Here is an 18,766-nt window from a genome sequence, read left to right on the forward strand (position 1 = left end):
ACCGTTCTTCTTTGCCATAAACAGAACGGGTGATCCCCAAGGGGAGGCACTAGGGCAGATAAATCCCTTCCTCAACTGCTCTTCCAGTTGCTTCTTCAACTCTGCTAACTCTTCCGATCCCATTCTATAAGGCTTCTTATAGATGGGTCCTGCTCTGGGCATGAGCTCGATGATGAACTCAATGTCTCGGTCAGGAGGCATTCCCGGTAGCTCATTAGGAAAGACATCGGGGTATTTGCATACTACCGGCACTTGCTCCAATCCAACTTCTGACAGACAGTTGACTTGGGCACCTTGAGCAGAGGAGGGGTTGGGAGCAAACTTAACTTCGACTCCTTGGTCATTGGTCACAGTGACGGTCCGATTGGCACAATCTAACAAGCCTTGGTGCTTGATGAGCCAATCCATTCCTAAGATCACATCCAAGCCTTGCGATCTTAAGATGATAAGGTCTGCTTGGAAGTCTACCCCATTAATGACAATCCCGACTCCTTTACATCCTATCTTGGCTCTCATCTCTGCTCCGGGGGTTTGTACCACCATAGGGTTATTCAGGGGTGTAGGGGTCATGCCACTTTTTAATGCAAACTTTTGGGTGACAAATGAATGCGTGGCTCCAGAATCAAACAAGACAGTTACAGGTGCTGAGTTGACAAGGAACGTACCCAGCACGACGTCCGGGTCTTCCTGGGCTTCTTCTACAGTGACATGATTCACACGACCCTTGCCGTTGTTGGGCGGGTTGCGGGGAGCTTGGTTCCTTGGTGGCATTCCACGGCCTTGTCCTGGGTTCTGCACATTGGGGCGCGGGGTGTCGGGCTTCTTGTTGGGGCAATTCTTGGAGTAGTGTCCTGGCTGACCACATCCAAAGCAAGTGACTTGGTTGGGGTGGCTGCTCATGCCGGCATTGTTATTGGGGTTGTTGTAAGCTGGCCTGGGGTTGGCATACTGCTGAGGTGGATAGTTGGTGCGGGGTGCAGGAGCTCTTGGCTGCTGATAGGTTGGCTTGACCGGGGCGGGCTGCCACGGGCGAGGCTTCTGGTTGCTGGAGCTACCCTTGCTGATCATGTTGCGCTTACGAGTATCATCCAAAGCACGTTGCTTGTCTTCAAGCATGAGTGCCTTGTTCACCAGATCAGGAAAGGTCGGGCAGTCACACACAACAAGCGAGTACTGCAGAGTCTGGTTAAGGCCTTCCATGAAGCGCTCCCTTTTGGCAGCATCAGTGCTGACATCTTCAGGGGCATACCTTGAGAGAACACTGAACTTCTGCATGTACTCCTTGACAGTGCTACTACCTTGCTGCAGGGCTCGGAACTCACGCTTCTTGATGGCCATGATTCCGGAAGGAATGTGGGCCTTGCGGAATTCTGCCTTGAAGTTATTCCAAGTGATGTTTTGCTCAGCATGCATGGCCTTGAATCCATCCCACCAAGCTCTAGTAGTTCCCCCGAGACAGTGAGCAGCATATGCCACCTTCTCACGGTCCTCAGTGCATCCGACTAGTTCCAATAGATCCTCAATGGTGCGGACCCAGTCGTCTGCATCCAGGGGTTCATCAGTCTCGATGAAGGTGGGTGGTGCATGCTTCTTGAACTCCACCAACGTGGAACGTCCATTGCCATTTCCCACCGGCTGGCGATTGACAGCTTGAGAAATCATCTGGAGGGCTGCAGTGTTGGCTTGGCGTTCCTCTCGGAAGGCTTGGAGAAGCTGAGCCATGTCCATGTTTGGAGGTGGTGGCGGTGGTGGAGCTTGTCCTTGGGTTTGGTCCTGACTGGCTCCTTCTCCGGCTTCTTGCTGCTGGGTAGAGGTACTAGTACGAGTTACAACAGGCATCCTGTTGGAGCGGTCAAGGTCTCATGATTGGGAAAGATGGGGAAAGCAATATAGATGGGACGCCTAGTAAGGGGGTTGGTATGACACTAATTTTTTTCATGCAAGGGCCAAAAGGCCAAACACATTCATTAAAATCCAAATGGGTGATGTAGTCGCTTACAAGTTCCCGAAGGAAAGTACGACGTCCATCAAACACATCAAAAGCAAACACAATACTACATGGTTTCATATGAACCATTACAAGGACTCGACTTCGCATAGGGGTACACGACCTATCCTACCGTAAGGGTTACTAACGGGTATATCTGGGTTGCGAATGATGCCTAAGTGGTGGAATGCTCGGTCGCGTAGTCTGGCTCTTCTGGGTCTTCCTCCTCGTCATCGGTGGCCTGACTTTCCTCTTCACTTGAAGGGGTGGGGGAGTGGAGGAGTACAACACGGCGTTGCTTTGCCGGTGGTGCGAAGAGCTTGCGGTATTCCTTTGCGCTCATCCGGTGTTGCTGTGGTGGTTCTCCATCCTTTGGGGGTCTTCCGCCTCTGTATGCGATTGCGGGTTGTCCAGGGGGAGCACCTTCCTTCTTGATCCTATCTGTCTTTCCTTGTGCTTGAAGAAGAAGTGCCTTGGTCTCATGAAGTTCCTTTTGGAGTTCCATTGATTCAGAGGCCAAGTGTTGTGCCAAACTATCGGCACAAAGGCTGAAGTAGGTCTGGAATCAGAGTGGAAGTCCTTCTTCTAATGGTGGAGCTGGTGCACTGCTCTCATCCTCACCTTCCTTCCGATAAGGAAAGAAACGAGTTGCCAACTCGTCTGCCATCTCTGGAAGAAGGTCTCGGAGGCGGGTGAGTGCCTTGAGGGTTGCTGTCTCGACGGCAAGAACCAATGTTGCCATTTGGGGTCCCTCGAAGAACCAGCTTGTTGGAGAGTCATTGGCCTTCAAGATCACTTCCACATGATACTCCATCTCGGTGTCATTGATCCAATGCTCATGGTAGGCGAAAATGGGGGCTCGGTGAAACTGGCACTTCTTGAGGCTATCCTCGAGAAGCACGGGAAATCCTGTGGTCAGGAAGTCTTTAGGTACGGCAGCCATCTACAAAGGTTGAATGGGAGAGGTCAATAAGGGAAATATATCTTGGGTTGGGTAAGCTTTAGAAAAGAAGAGAAGTTTAGATGGTCTCAAGCTAACTAACGCCCATGCTAACTAAGGCTTCCTACAGTCAGGATGGCTCTGATACCAGCTCTGTGGGGACCCCGACTCATAAGTCGAGATCACCGAATGCACGTGTACAGTGATCCCAGAGATCAATGCTCACTGAACACACAGAAGCTGAATAACAAGAGTCTTACATCCATACATACCGTCTTACACAAATTATGACCATTATGGTCAAGTCTTACATTGATAAAGCCTTAAGGGCTGAACATGAAATGAAACACAAGCAGCGGAAATCTTCGTCGATAAGTAGAACCCATGCCATCTGCCTTAACCCTACATGCATTCTGACTGGGAAACGTCCTAGTTCGCATGTTTGTCTCCTAAGAACTCTTCTTCGAACTCCTGTTCTTCCATGCCTAGCCAATTAAATAACCAGTGGCAGCCAATGAGTACTTTGAATGTACTCGCAAGCAACCCATGTTTTGGTTCAAGGTACAAAAATGCATGATATACGTAAATTTTTGCGGAAAGCTAGTTTTGAGTGCTATGACATGTTCAACAACTTGTAAGACATGCATCAGGAGAATTCAATTAACCATGAGGATAGGTTACAGATATCAACATAAATAGAGTGGGCATCAACCCAACTCAATCATGTCAAGTCCTTCGACTTGACCCAAGTAGTTCTTCCCACTTATCCAAACACACACACTGGTTTGTAAACATGTGGACGTAGCCCAAGAGCGGTTACCCAACTGTCCTTGACTGTGGACACGGCTATTCGAATAGTTTTACACTCTGCAGAGGTTGCACACTTTACCCACAAGATCTGGGGAACTTCCGTGTCATCCACGACCCGTGGTACCTCAAGTACCCGGGGTAAGCACCTGATCACTATCTTTCCCTAGACGACACTAACATGGAGTCCACTCGTTGTTCCGTATCCTCACGATGTACATCATACGAGACTCACTCGAGATCATAACATCCGAGAGGGGACACAATGGTGTATCCGGTGCCCTGTGAAAACAGTCATGGCCGCCCTACCTGGCACGACCCCGTCCCGAGAGAGAGCACCAACTCTCCCCCGTCACTAGTAATGCGGGCTCCAAGCTAGTATCGGCCTAGGTAATCAATAATGCCCTTTCCCATATAAGGGTAGAGTGGTTGCGCATGTAAGGTTGGAATAACGGTCACAACTTAAACCAATCCGTTTTTGAAAACAACACACACACTTGCCTCAGTACACCACTTCGTCATCAAGTGGCTACCCAACTCATCATCTCCCTCGGGCATAAGTGGCACCCGACGGGGTTTTCGAAAAGTCCTTTGAAAATACTTTGTCTCCATCACTTATGCATATTCCCGTCCCTTTTTGCGTAGCACTACTTTAGCATCCTATCTACTCCCACCGGCATAACCCTCATAGAAAGGTAGGGTCATGCATCATGCAAGTGTCAACGAGAAAAGCAACGGAGGCAAACCACCCCAAGTGGTCACCATTTTATCATGACACGATGCAAGCAATAAAAGTGCCATATGACATGCATAAAAGGAGTTTCTTAGACATGGTCAAAGGGCTGCTTGCCTGGCTCAACAAAGTCTTCTGGGTCTTCAAAGTCTTCTGGTCCAACTCCTTCGTCAGCAACGCAATCTATCGTCGCAAAATAATAACGAGAAAAATAAGGCAATAATAAAACAGAAAAACCAAAGTGCTCAGAAAAATGTCAACTCATTTTTGTTAAATACTAGGGTGAAAACTAAGAAGGGGAAAATTCCTTGTTTTGGATTTGGAGTAGCAGAATAGGAGAAATGGATTTACAAGGGCATATTTAAATGCTTAAAATCACATTTAAATATTTACAGTGAAGAAAAGGTTGTTGGATTTGAATGAAAGTTGCACCATTAAATAGGTTGCAATATTTTAGGAATTTAGGAATTTGAATTAATTTATTTGGACATATATTTTATCCTGTGGAATATTTGGAAAAGTGACAGAAAAAGAAAAGGAAAAAGGGCTCTGTGCCTGCTGGGCCAGAACAGCTGCAGGGCAGCAGGCCCAGCCAGAGAGGCGGCCCAGCGCACTGGTGCACGCGCGCGCCAGGTTTGAACCTGACGGGCGGGGCCCAGGCGTCAGGACGTGAGGCTGACGGACGGGCCCCACGGCCGTCTACGTCAACCCTGGGTCAGAGAGGGCGGCGAGCTCACCGGCGACGATGCAGGGCACGGCGAGCTTGGACAAGGGCAGGGACGGACTCAGCGTGGCGTCGCCGTTCGGGTGGAGGTGGAACCGGTCGCCGGGGTGGCCTGGTTCGCCGGCGACGAGGTCACGCGGCAGAGGGGCTTCGGGCGTCGACGGTTCCAGCCGTTTCCGGCAGCTACAGAGAGGGGAAACAAGGGGGAAAGGATCAGAGGGCTGCAGGGGTTCCAGATCGCGGCAGAGGAGGAGCGGGGGAGTCCTGTACCTCGCGAACTCCGGCGAGCCTAAGCGGCGGAGCTCGAGCTCGATCTCGAGCTCGGGCGGTTATGGAGAGGAACTGGGGGCGTAGGGGGATGTTTTGGTGGTGCAGAGAGTGAGTGGTGAGGAGAGGAGGGCTCGGGGAGGCCTTTAAATAGGCGAACGGCGGGGTGCCATGGACTCGTGCGCCGGCGGGCTCCTGCTCGTCACTGCAGGGCTCGGGGGAAGAGGGCATGGTGTCTGGGGTGTTCCTGGACGTCGACTACATCGGGAGAGATAGAGAGAGGGAGTGGGGAGAGGTCAGAGGCGCGCGCGTGTGAGCAGCACCATTGGTGCGCTCGGGCGGCCGGTGTTTGCTAGCGCGGAGGCGCGGGGAGGAGGAGAGAGGAGGGAGCCGACCGCGTAGCGTGTTGCGGACGCCGAGGCGCATCGGCAGGCGCGCGGGGGAGGCCCGAGGTGGCCGGAGGTGGTTGGAAGGGGGAGGCTACAGTGCGGGAGCGCCCTGTAGCGCGCTCCAGAGCACCCGAATGGCTGGCATGGCCATTCCTTATGCATGGTGAGCGCATCTTTTGGTGTCTAGCAGGTCTAGGAGTGAGTAAAGAAATGGGGTGGTGCATTGGATGCCATGGATGGCAACTGGAGTGAGGAGGGAGGTGAGGAAGAGGGGTACAGGGGCTGTCCAGAGGGGTAAATGAAGTGGTTTGACCCCTCAATCATTGAGCTGAGGTGCAGCCATTGTTACTGGAGGTAGAGGAGGTCTAGGAGGGGCTGTGGTAAAAAGTTTAGCTCAAGGAGAATAGTTTTAGTGGTCAAAATGGTGATTTTTGAAAAGTGGCAGAAGGTGTTTGATAAAGGTTTTGGCAAGCAAATGATTTCCAATTGCCATGAGACTCCACAGGGTGAAATGACACATATAATTAGGGCCTCTCACCAATTTGGAGCTTATTTGGGCAAAGTTGCCAATGCAACTTTTGTAAACCCTAGAAATGAGCAGAAATAGACTTATGTAGATCTAGTTGAGCATAACACTTCTCCTTGATGCACTACTTGGTTTAGTGGCCTCATTTGGTCATGTGAACATGCTCACAAGAGTTAGGGTTAAGGGGAGAAAGTTGGTAGTACAAACTTGCTCAAATTAGGTTTTGAACAGAAAGGGTTATGGGGCATTTTGGTGGACCAAAATGACCTTGATTGAAGTGAGGCTTTGCAAGATGATCTAAGATATGCATTTGTGACTTGCTGGATTTTTCTTGGATTTTTATGGAAATATTTCCTGTAGAAATATTTCAAATCCTTGAAATGGGCAGAAATGGTTTTGGGAGGTTTTGTCCAATATTTTGAACATGACCATGTATTGAAACTCTTATATATGGGAAATATATGCCCACTGAGTTTCCCTGATTTTTGTCAAATATTTTTAAAATAATAAAATAATTTTTCCCTATTAAAGACCATTTCTATCCTTTAGAAAAAGCTTTTAAATAAAATAGGAAAATAACTTTTAAAATTATATTTTTGGGGTTTATGGGAATCCTATATATAATAGGTTTCAAATATACCTTTTGAAATATTTTTCATACCCCAAATCAGGTACTTGCAGTGCAAACCTCAATCCAGGGGTTTTTGGAAAACTAATTTTTGAAAATACTATTTGGCCAAATTATTTTTGTAAGAAAATACTATATTGTACTATACACATGGCATGATCATTGGGCAGAAGTTTGGGGCAAGGAGATGAAGTACAGAAGGTGGAGTAGTTGACTTTAAAGAGCACTTGAAAAATCACAGAGAGAAAACCAACTCCAAAATAAAAGCAAAATAATGCAAAATTTTTTGTTGGCCCAACTCTTTATTAATGCAAATGACATGTTACAAAATGCAGGGTGTGACAAAGGCAAAAGGGGTCGTCATGATTAAGAAGACAACAGAAGACCGTGTCAATGCCTGCTACGAGGAGCCACCTTCACCCCATCACTTCAAAAGGCGAGAAGTTGTTAAAGACTCTTCAGGCTCAACCCAGATAGTTTCATCGAACAACTACAAGAGACGTAGCAACACCTGAGGAAAACTCAGAAGACTGCACGAGGCACAAGGCACGACTACTGAGTCCGAGAACCCCTAGGGTAGGATGAGTCGTGTACCCCCCCTATGCGCAGTCGAGTCCGTATGATGGTTCGAATAGAACCATGATTGTGTGTTGCTTGTTTTTATTTGATTGTGTTTTGATATCAGCCACCCTTTTGCCCTAGGCAACTAGTATGCGGATATATCACCTGCCTTATTTTATTGTTTGTGTTTGGCCCTTTCAGCCCTTGTTTGTTTGCACTTGCACTATAGAACCCCCTTTAGGCATTCCCCTCCTCTATGCTACTTTTCCCTCTCATCTCTCTCCTCAACTGAAGACCAGCAAGACAAGCTACACCAAGGATTCTACCTCGGCAACCAACTAGCAATGAAGACTTCTGCTACAATCTCCACGACCTAGTGCAACCCCGTAGAATTATGTTTAACCCTCCAGATGAAACCCATTCCTAGACCCTTTGAGACTTCACAAGATACCCCATATCGAATCTTTAACCATGTGCTTGACCAACAGAATTGCAAGAGAACTAGTTAAGCCTCCGTAACCTTGCTTATCACTGGGCTCATTATGGAACTAGTGGACGTAGTGAGCAAGCACATTGTCATCCTAATATAGCACAAGAACTGACGATGCCATAAGGAAGACCAATTTGAGGATATAGGAATAGAGGACAAATGACTTCATGAGTTTGTATCAGTGACCCTGAGGAATTATCTGAGACTTTGGTAAATCATGAGTGATGATTGGATTTGGCCTATATGAGATGATGCTTTCGATGGTATAAGGTTATTTGTTTGAAGGACTAGATAGACTATTGGCATCTCAGAAACCATGCTTAAGGATAAGATAATAAAGTGTTCACTCGCACACTAGAATCCTTGAAACCCTTAAGCCCTACTAAGCCATAACATGGTCGGGTCATTACCATAGGTCTTGACTCTAAATCGAGAACACCTCGGACCATACTCAACCGTGACCACCACCAATACCCCCAGCCTACTTTATGTACCCCATGAACAAAGTTTTCATGGAGTGCTTAGACAAGATAGTTTTCATCTTTATTTTGGTAACATACTTGAATACCCGAAGACGGAAGAAGAATCACTGAGCTGGTGAAGAAACAATTAAAGACCGCCATGCCAAGGAGGAATAACTATACCAACCACCATCGCCAAGAAATAAACGTCCGCGTTGAAGACCAGGTGTATCTGCAAGCCACTTCTCTCAATGGGACCAACCATTTCCATGCCAAGGGAACCCACACCAAGATTCATCAGCCCCCTCTGAGATCACCTCAAGATGAAGAGTAGATAGCTACCAGCTAGAGTTACCTCCTGAGTTACGCATTGTGCACAGCGTTTTCCATGCATCACACCCCGAAACTGTTTCCAACTTCCTAACTTGCCCGATCTCTACGAGGGCATCGACCACCGAGCCATCGACCCCTAGCCCAATCTAACCTACCGCAAGCTACCCATTAGCAACCTGGATCAAGAAGAACGTCATACACGAAGCCATATCATCAAGTACTTCAAGTTCAATGGAGCACCATGCGGAAGCAGAAGCATTATGAGGACGTGAAGAGTACCGCAGATTTAAGTTTTGTATTCCTTCCCGCGCCTAGTTTGGGAATCTTGGGGACGAGATTCTTGTAAGGGGGTAGGTCTGTCACACCCTGATTTTCATGCCACAACACTTAAGCTGACAATCATGATAAAATGTGGTTTGACAAAAACTTTTGAGTGTTTTGGACCTTGCCTTGATTGGATTTTTGTCTGTTGTTTGCAAGTGCTCTAAAAATCAAATAAATCCTCCAACTCCTATACTTCATCTCCTTGCTCCAAACTCTTGAACCAATGATCATGCCATGTGTATAGGACATAAAAATAATTTCTTACAAAAATAATTTGGCCAAATAGTATTTTTAAAAATTAGTTTTCCAAAACCCCCTGAATTGAGGTTTGCACTGCAAGTACTTGATTTAGGGTGTGAAAAATCTTTCAAAAGGTATATTTGAATCCTATTAGATATAGGACTCCCATAAACCACAAAAATATAATTTTAAAAGTTATTTTCCTATTTTATTTAAAAGCTTTTTCTTAAGGCCAGAAATGGTCTTTAATAGGGAAAAATTATTTTATTTGTTTCAAAAATATTTGAAAAAAAATCAGGGAAACTCAGTGGACATATATTGTCCATATATAAGAGTTTCAACACATGGTCATGTTAGAATTATTGGTCAAACCCCTCAAAAACCCTTTCTGGATATTTCAAGCTTTTGAAATATTTACAAAGGAAATATTCCCCAACAATTCCAAGAACATTCTAGCATGTCACATATGACATGTTTGATGATCTTGCCAAGTCTCATGTCATGGAGAACAGTATAATCCCATGAAACCCTTTCAAAACCACTTCTGTCCTTTTTCAAGTTTGAACAACTTTGCACTGTCAAACATGTCCAAATGCTCTCAAACTTGGTGCACATGCTCAAATGGTGTAATAATGCATCTAGACCAAATGGCACAAGTTGGACAGAATGTTATATTGATCAAAGTGCCCCAAAACCCTCTCTGACCAGAACCAAATTTGAACAACTTTACATTGCCAAGTCTGTCCTTTTGATCTGAACTTTTGTGGACATGTTCAAATACTCAAATTATGACACTACACCAAGTGGTGCACCAACAAGAAGAGTTTTTCTTAGCTAGATCTAAGCAAGTCCATTTCTGCTGATTTCTAGGGTTTGCCAAAGTTACATTGGCAACCTTATTAAAATGGACTCAAACTTGTTGACCAGCATAAATCATATATACCATTTGATACTGTCAAATATCATGTCAAATGGAAATCTTTTGATTGCCCAAAACACCATCAAACAGCTTATGACATTTTACAAAAACCACTGTTTTGACCCCTTCCACTATTCTCCATGAGCTCAACTTTTTACCAGAGCTTAATCTAGTCACCTTCTACCTCCAGTAATTCCCCCTTTCAACAGCTCAATTATTTGGGGGTGAAACCCTCACTTTCTCTCTCTGGACAACCTCTTTCTCTCTCTCCCTCAACCTCTCTCCTCTCCTAGTAGCTCTCCAAGGCATCCAAAGCTCCTCCCCACTTGTTTACTCCCCCCTAGAGCTGCTGGACACTATTGGCCATGCCCAAGGCGCCAAAACAATGGCCATGCCAGCCAAAGACGCGCTCTGGAGCGTGCTACAGTGCGCCCTAGCACTGTAGCCGCTCTCTGCCCGAGCCACCGGACCACCTAGGGCCTCCCCCTCGTGTCCCCCGAGGTCGCCTCGGCGTCCAGTACACGGCACGCTGTCGGCCCCTCCAGAACCTCTCTCCTCTCCCCTCTGTAAGCTCGCCCGAGCGTGTCCGTGGACGCCGCCCATGGTGCACCGCGGCCACGCCCATTTAAACCACCCCGACTCTCTCTCTCTCGAGTCGATCCAAACCTCCTCTGTCTCCCGTGAACCTCTCTGACACCCCCTCTCTCCTCCTCGTGCCCTCTTGCCCTCTCCATGGCCACCGTGGTCGCCGTTGGCCTCCACCCGGCTCCGGCAAACCAGGGCCTCCCCTTCCATCCTTTGGCCACCAGGAGGACCGCAGCAGATTGTCGGAGCTCTCCCGCCCATTTTCTCCTGCTCTGGTGCCCTGTGCCACCGCAACCATCTTCTCCTAAAGCCTCGTCCGCCGGTGTCAGGGTCGCCATCGCCCTGGACCTTCCCAGCCTGTGTGGCGCCCATGGATGGGCGCGACCCTGCCTCCCGATTCCGCCGGTACGCCGGACGCCGTCGGGGACGGCCGGAACCGCTGGGGAACACGCCGGCGCCCCGCTCGGTCGACCTCCTCTGCTTCTGGTGCGAGGAAGGAGACAACCTACGGGCGGGGCCCACTCGTCAGTGGCCCAGCCTCCGGGCCACGCTGGCAAGTGGAGACGGTTTCACGTTTACCCGCCTTCCCCGCACGAAGGCGTAGTTCTATCAAGCTGCCTCTGACGTGGCCCCTGCGCGCGTGCGGCCGAGCCGCTGGGCTGGCCCAGTGACGCCCTGCCGCTAAACTTCGCACAGTGTGCGCTGCCGCCGCCCGGATCCGACCCATTTCGGTAAACCATTTGTCTTTTCTTTTTCAGGGAATTTCAAAAATTCAGAGACAATTCAAATTAACTCCAAATTTGATAATTCAAATTTCTGGAAGTTCCTAAAATCATGCCCTATCACATGGTGATACTTTCACATTTTTCCAGAAATATTTCCTTCACAATTATTTATCAAATCCTAATTTTCCATTTCTGTGATGAACTTTAGAAAATCACAGAGAGCCCATTCTTGATCAAAATGCAATTATTCAAATTCCTAGATACTTATATTCTCATAACTTAGTTTTTGAACATTTTTTCCAATGCTTTATATACCACATCAAATATTAGTCCAATTATCCATATATAACCAACTTTGCAAATCCCTAGGAAATTCCTTTGAACTCCAAATCCAGTGAAACCAACTCCTAGATGCTCCTAAAAGTATTCCTTGTTAAATGGGTGCCTTTGCTCATTTTTCAAAATAATTCTTCTTTACACTTCTTGCAATTCCATAAACCCCTTGATTCCATCATATCAAAATGTCTAGAAATATCCATTGATCCGATTCCAATGAAATCACTTTTGTCATTCCTCATATGACCAGAGGTATCCTAGAAAAGTCAACTTCATATTTTTAGAGCACATTTATTCTTGCCTTGTTGTGTTGCTTATTGTGATTGTTTCCGATGTTAGTTGCCGAAGTAGACGGAGTACTTGGAGAAGGACCAGAAGATTTCAAGACTCCGATGAACCAGGCAAGCAACCCTTTGACCATGTCTAAGAAACCCTTTTTATGCATGTCATATAGCACTTTATTAGTGTTGCATCGGAATCATGATGAGATGGTAACCACTTTGATGGGTTGCCTCTATTACTTCCTCGTTGATACTTGCATTGTGCATGACCCTACCTCCTTATGAGGGTTATGCCGGTGGGAGTAGATATGATGCTAAAGTAGTGCTACGCAAAAAGGGACGGGAATATGCATGGTGATGGAGACATAGTATTTTCAAAAGGCTTTTCGAAAACCTCATCGGGTGACACTTATGCCCGGGGGAGATGATGAGTTGGGTAGCCACTTGATGATGAAGTGGTGTACCAAGGCAAGTGTGTGTTGTTTTCAAAACGGATTGGTTTAAGTTGCGACCGTTATTCCAACCTTACATGCACAACCACTCTACCCTTATATGGGAAAGGGCATTATTGATTACCTAGGCCGATACTAGCTTGGAGCCCGCATTACTAGTGACGGGGGAGAGTTGGTGCTCTCTCTCGGGACGGGGTCATGCCAGGTAGGGCGGCCAAGAACATTTTTATGGGGCACCGGACACACCGTTGGTACCCCGTGCCAGTGGTATGTGATGAATATGGGAGCGAGGCTCCACAATTTTAAGTTGTGAAAGGTTGGGCACGGGGGTTACTACCAATCGAGTGGACTCCATGTTAGTGTCGTCTAGGGAAAGATAGTGATCGGGTGCTTACCCCAGGTACTTGAGGTACCGCGGGTCATGGATGACACGGAAGTTCCCCGGATCTTGTGGGTAAAGTGTGCAACCTCTGCAGAGTGTAAAACTATTCGAATAGCCGTGTCCACGGTCAAGGACAGTTGGGTAACCGCTCTTGGGCTACGTCCACATGTTTACAAACCAGTGTGTGTTTTTGGATAAGTGGGAAGATCTACTTGGGTCAAGTCAAAGGACTTGACATGATTGAGTTGGGTTGATGCCCACTCTATTTATGTTGATATCTGTAACCTGTCCTCATGGTTACTTGAATTCTCCTGATGCATGTCTTACAAGTTGTTGAACATGTCATTGCACTCAAAACTAGCTTTCTGCAAAAAATTTCCAATATCATGCATTGTTGTATCTTGAACCAAAACATGGGTTGCTTGCAAGTACATTCAAAGTACTCATTGGCTTGCCACTAGTTATTTTATTGGCCAGACATGAAAGAACAAGACATAATGAAGAATACTTCAGTGATAAACATGTGAGCTAGGACGCTTCCCAGTCAGAATGCCTGTAGGGTTATGGCAGATGGCATGGGTCCAAGTTGTTATTGAAGATTTCCGCTGCGATGATACACTCAAGACTTGACCATAATGGTCCTACTTGTGTAAAACGGCATGTATGGATGTAAGACTCTTGTTATTCAGCTTCTGCGTGTTCAGTGAGCATTGATCTCTGGGATCACTGTACACGTGCATTCGATGATCACGACTTATGAGTCGGGGTCCCCACAGAGCTGGTATCAGAGCCATCCTGACTGTAGGGAGCCTTAGTTAGCATGGTCGTTAGTTAGGGTAAAACTATTTTCAAAACTATCTATACTTCTCTTCCCTTCTCAGTTTTTCAAAAACTAAGGTATACTTTCCCCATCGATCTCTTCCCTTCAAAACTATTGCAAACGGTCGCTAGCACCCTCAAGCCCCTGACCACGGGATTCCTTGTAATCCTCGTGGATGGCCTAGAAGGAGTAAACCTTGCCAAACACTCACCCACCTCTTATGAACCCAAGATTCGCGACACCACAACAAGACGATGCCAACAGAAGATACGCCTTTGAAGAATGAGGACATGAAGACCCAGAGGATGGTGACACCTTTGAATTTGCCCCAGGATGATGCAACCTTGTCCTATGACGATCAGGGTGTAAGATATGCAAGACCATGATAGACATCGCTAATAGAGCAATCATGTCCTTACCGTTGTTGTATCGGCAACCACCGGTGGATGAGAACCTCGCCATTTGGCCCGCCTCACTAAAGTGAGTAGAAAAACGGTTCTCTTCATCCCCCGCTCTTGGTGTCGATGTTTTCATCAACGTAACCGACATGTTGGACCTCTACTATGCCTTGTTAATATCATTGCATAAGGGATTAAATACTTGGTACCGTCGACGCCTTAGAAGGCAAAAGGGGTTGTCATGATTAAGAAGACAACAGAAGACCGAGTCAATGCCTGCTATGAGGAGCCACCTTCACCCCATCACTTCAAAAGGCGAGAAGTTGTTGAAGACTCTTCAGGCTCATCCCAGATCGTTTCATCGAACAACTACAAGAGACGTAGCAACACCTGAGGAAAACTCAGAAGACTGCACAAGGCACAAGGCACAACTACTGAGTCCGAGAACCCCTAGGGTAGGATGAGTCGTGTACCCCCCTATGCGCAGTCGAGTCCGTATGATGGTTCGAATAGAACCATGATTGTGTGTCGCTTGTTTTTATTTGATTGTTTTTTGATATCAGCCACCCTTTTGCCCTAGGCAACTAGTATGCGGATATATCACCTGCCTTATTTTATTGTTTGTGTTTGGCCCTTTCAGCCCTTGTTTGTTTGCACTTGCACTATAGAACCCCCTTTAGGCATTCCCCTCCTCTATGCTACTTTTCCCTCTCATCTCTCTCCTCAACTAAAGACCAGCAAGACAAGCTACACCAAGGATTCTACCTCGGCAACCAACTAGCAATGAAGACTTCTGCTACAATCTCCACGACCTCGTGCAACCCCGTAGAATTATGTTTAACCCTCCAGACGAAACCCATTCCTAGACCCTTCGAGACTTCACAAGATACCCCATATCGAATTTTTAACCATGTGCTTGACCCACAGAATTGCAAGAGAACCAGTTAAGCCTCCGTAACCTTGCTTATCACTGGGCTCATTATGGAACTAGTGGATGTAGTGAGCAAGCACATTGTCATCCTAATATAGCACAAGAACCGACGATGCCATAAGGAAGACCAATTTGAGGATATAAGAATAGAGGACAAATGACTTCATGAGTTTGTATCAGTGACCCTGAGGAATTATCTGAGACTTTGGTAAATCATGAGTGATGATTGGATTTGGCCTATACGAGATGATGCTTTCGATGGTATAAGGTTATTTGTTTGAAGGACTAGATAGACTATTGGCATCTTAGAAACCATGCTTAAGGATAAGAAAATAAAATGTTCACTCTCACACTAGAATCCTTGAAACCCTTAAGCCCTACTAAGCCACAACATGGTCGGGTCATTACCATAGGTCTTGACTCTAAATCGAGAACACCTCGGACCATACTCAATCGTGACCACCACCAATACCCCCAGCCTACTTTATGTACCCCGTGAACAAAGTTTTCATGGAGTGCTTAGACAAGATAGTTGTCATCTTTATTTTGGTAACATACTTGTCTACCCGAAGACGGAAGAAGAATCATTGAGCTGGTGAAGAAACATTTGAAGACCGCCATGCCAGGGAGGAAGAACTATACCAACCACCACCGCCAAGAAATAAACGTCCGCGTTGAAGACCAGGTGTATCTGCAAGCCACTTCTCTCAATGGGACCAAGCATTTCCATGCCAAGGGAACCCACACCAAGATTCATTAGCCCCCTCTGAGATCACCTCAAGATGAAGAGTAGACGGCTACCAGCTAGAGTTACCACTTGAGTTACCCATTGTGCACAACGTTTTCCACGCATCACACCCCGGAAGTGTTTCCAACTTCCTAACTTGCCTGATCTCTACGAGGGCATCAACCACCGAGCCATCGACCCCTAGCCCAATCTAACCTACCGCAAGCTACCCATTAGCAACCTGGATCAAGAAGAACGTCATACACGAAGCCATATCATCAAGGACTTCAAGTTCAATGGAGCACCACGCGGAAGCAGAAGCATTATGAGGACGTGAAGAGTACCGCAGATTTAAGTTTTGTATTCCTTCCCGCACCTAGTTTTGTATTCGAATAGCCATGTCCACGGTCAAGGACAGTTGGGTAACTGCTCTTGGCCTACGCCGACATGTTTACAAACCAGTGTGTGTGTTTGGATACGTGGGAAGATCTACTTGGGTCAAGTCAAAGGACTTGACATGATTGAGTTGGGTTGATGCCCACTCTATTTATGTTGATATCTGTAACCTGTCCTCATGGTTACTTGAATTCTCCTGATGCATGTCTTACAAGTTGTTGAACATGTCATTGCACTCAAAATAGCTTTCCGCAAAAAATTTCCTATATCATGCATTGTTGTATCTTGAACCAAAACATGGGTTGCTTGCGAGTACATTCAAAGTACTCATTGGCTTGCCACTGGTTATTTTATTGGCCAGGCATGAAAGAGCAAGACATAATGAAGAATACTTCAGCGACGAACATGCGAGCTAGGACGCTTCCCAGTTAGAATGCCTGTAGGGTTAAGGCAGATGGCATGGGTCCAAGTTGTTATTGAAGATTTCCGCTGTGATGATACACTCAATACTTGACCATAATGGTCCTACTTGTGTAAAACGGTATGTATGGATGTAAGACTCTTGTTATTCAGCTTCTGTGTGTTCAGTGAGCATTGATATCTGGGATCACTGTACACGTGCATTCGGTGATCACGACTTATGAGTTGGGGTCCCCACACAAACAAGGTTGGGGCAATCTCCACAACTTAATCGGAGGCTCCCAACAACACCACGAAGCTTCACCACAATGGAATATGGCTCCGCGGTGACCTCAACCGTCTAGGGTGCTCAAACACCGAAGAGTAACAAGATCCACAAGGGATTAGTGGGTAGAATCGAATTTTTCTTGGTGGAAGTGTAGACCGAGGCCTTCTCAACCAATCCCTAGAAAATCAACAAGTTTGATTGGCTTTGGAGAGAGATCGGGCGAAAATGGAGCTTGGAGCAACAATGGAGCTTAGGGTTGGAAGAGGTGGTCAACTCGAAGAAGAAGATACCCCTTATATAGTGGAGAGAGAAATCCAACCGTTATCCACTTAACCAGCCCGCGAGAAGTGGTACTACCGCGCCTGCCAAGCGGTACTACCACAAGGCCTTACGGTACTTTGCACACCCTTGCGGTACTACCGCAAGGCAGGGTTGGACCAGCCTGGGAAGGCCGTGGACAGATAAATGTCCGTGGCAAGTTCCGCAGATTTCCAAATGGTGCAAAAAGTCTGACATGGTACTACCGCTGAAGGCAAGCGGTACTACCGCGCGGGGAGCGGATGTGAAAAATTACATCCGCTCCTACTTCCGGTACTGGTGATGTGCCGGACCAGGGCTCACGGTACTATGGCTCCCAAGGAGCGGTACTACCGTGACCACCTGCGGTACTACCGCAAAGGCATGCGGTACTATGATACGTCTCCAACGTATCTATAATTTTTGATTGTTACATGCTATTATATTATCAACCTTGGATGTTTTACATGCATTTATATGCTATTTTATATTATTTTTGGGACTAACCTATTAACCTAGAGCCCAGTGCCAGTTTCTGTTTTTTCCTTATTTTAGAGTATCACAGAAAAGGAAAATCAAACGGAGTCCAATTGACCTAAAACTTCAGGGAACTTATTTTTGGAAGGAAAACAACCCGGGAGACTTCGAGGAGGCCATGAGGTAGGGGGGGGCGCCCTCCACCCTCGTGGGCCCCTCGTGCCCCCCTGACGTACTTCTTCCGCCTATATATCTCCATATACCCTAAAACATCCGAGAACACAATAGATCAGGAGTTCCGCCGCCAGAAGCCTCCGTAGCCACCGAAAACCAATCTAGACTCGTTCCGGCACCCTGTCGGAGGGGGAATCCCTCTCCGGTGGCCATCTTCATCATCCTGGCGCTCTGCATGACGAGGAGGGAGTAGTTCTCCCTCGGGGATGAGGGTATGTACCAGTAGCTATGTGTTTGATCTCTCTCTTTCTCGTGTTCTTTAGGTGGTACGATCTTGATGTATCGCGAGCTTTGCTATTATATTTGGAAACCATGATGTTTCTCCCCCTCTATTCTCTTGTAATGGATTGAGTTTTCCCTTTGAAGTTATCTTATCGGATTGAGTCTTTAAGGATTTGAGAACACTTGATGTATGTCTTGCGTGGGATACCCGTGGTGACAATGGGGTATTCTATGATCCACTTGATGTATGTTTTGGTGATCAACTTGCGGGTTCCGTGACCTTGGGAATCTATGCACAGGGGTCGGCACACGTTTTTGTCTTGACTCTCCGGTAGAAACTTTGGGGCACTCTTTGAGGTTCTATGTGTTGGTTGAATAGATGAATCTTAGATTGTGTGATGCATATCGTATAATCATACCCACGAATACTTGAGGTGACATTGGAGTATCTAGGTGACATTAGGGTTTTGGTTGATTTGTGTCTTA

At 46.8% G+C, this 18,766-nt stretch overlaps 1 pseudogene; it reads right to left on the minus strand.

The window, feature by feature from the left end:
- Nucleotides 1–713: 713 nt before the first annotated feature.
- LOC147979498 (uncharacterized) lies at nt 714–1,839 on the minus strand (annotated as a pseudogene).
- Nucleotides 1,840–18,766: the final 16,927 nt, after the last annotated feature.

Source organism: Triticum urartu, chromosome 3A, assembly GCF_056163025.1.
Source record: "Triticum urartu cultivar PI428250 chromosome 3A, HENAU_Tu73, whole genome shotgun sequence".
In the NCBI taxonomy this organism is placed as follows: domain Eukaryota; kingdom Viridiplantae; phylum Streptophyta; class Magnoliopsida; order Poales; family Poaceae; genus Triticum; species Triticum urartu.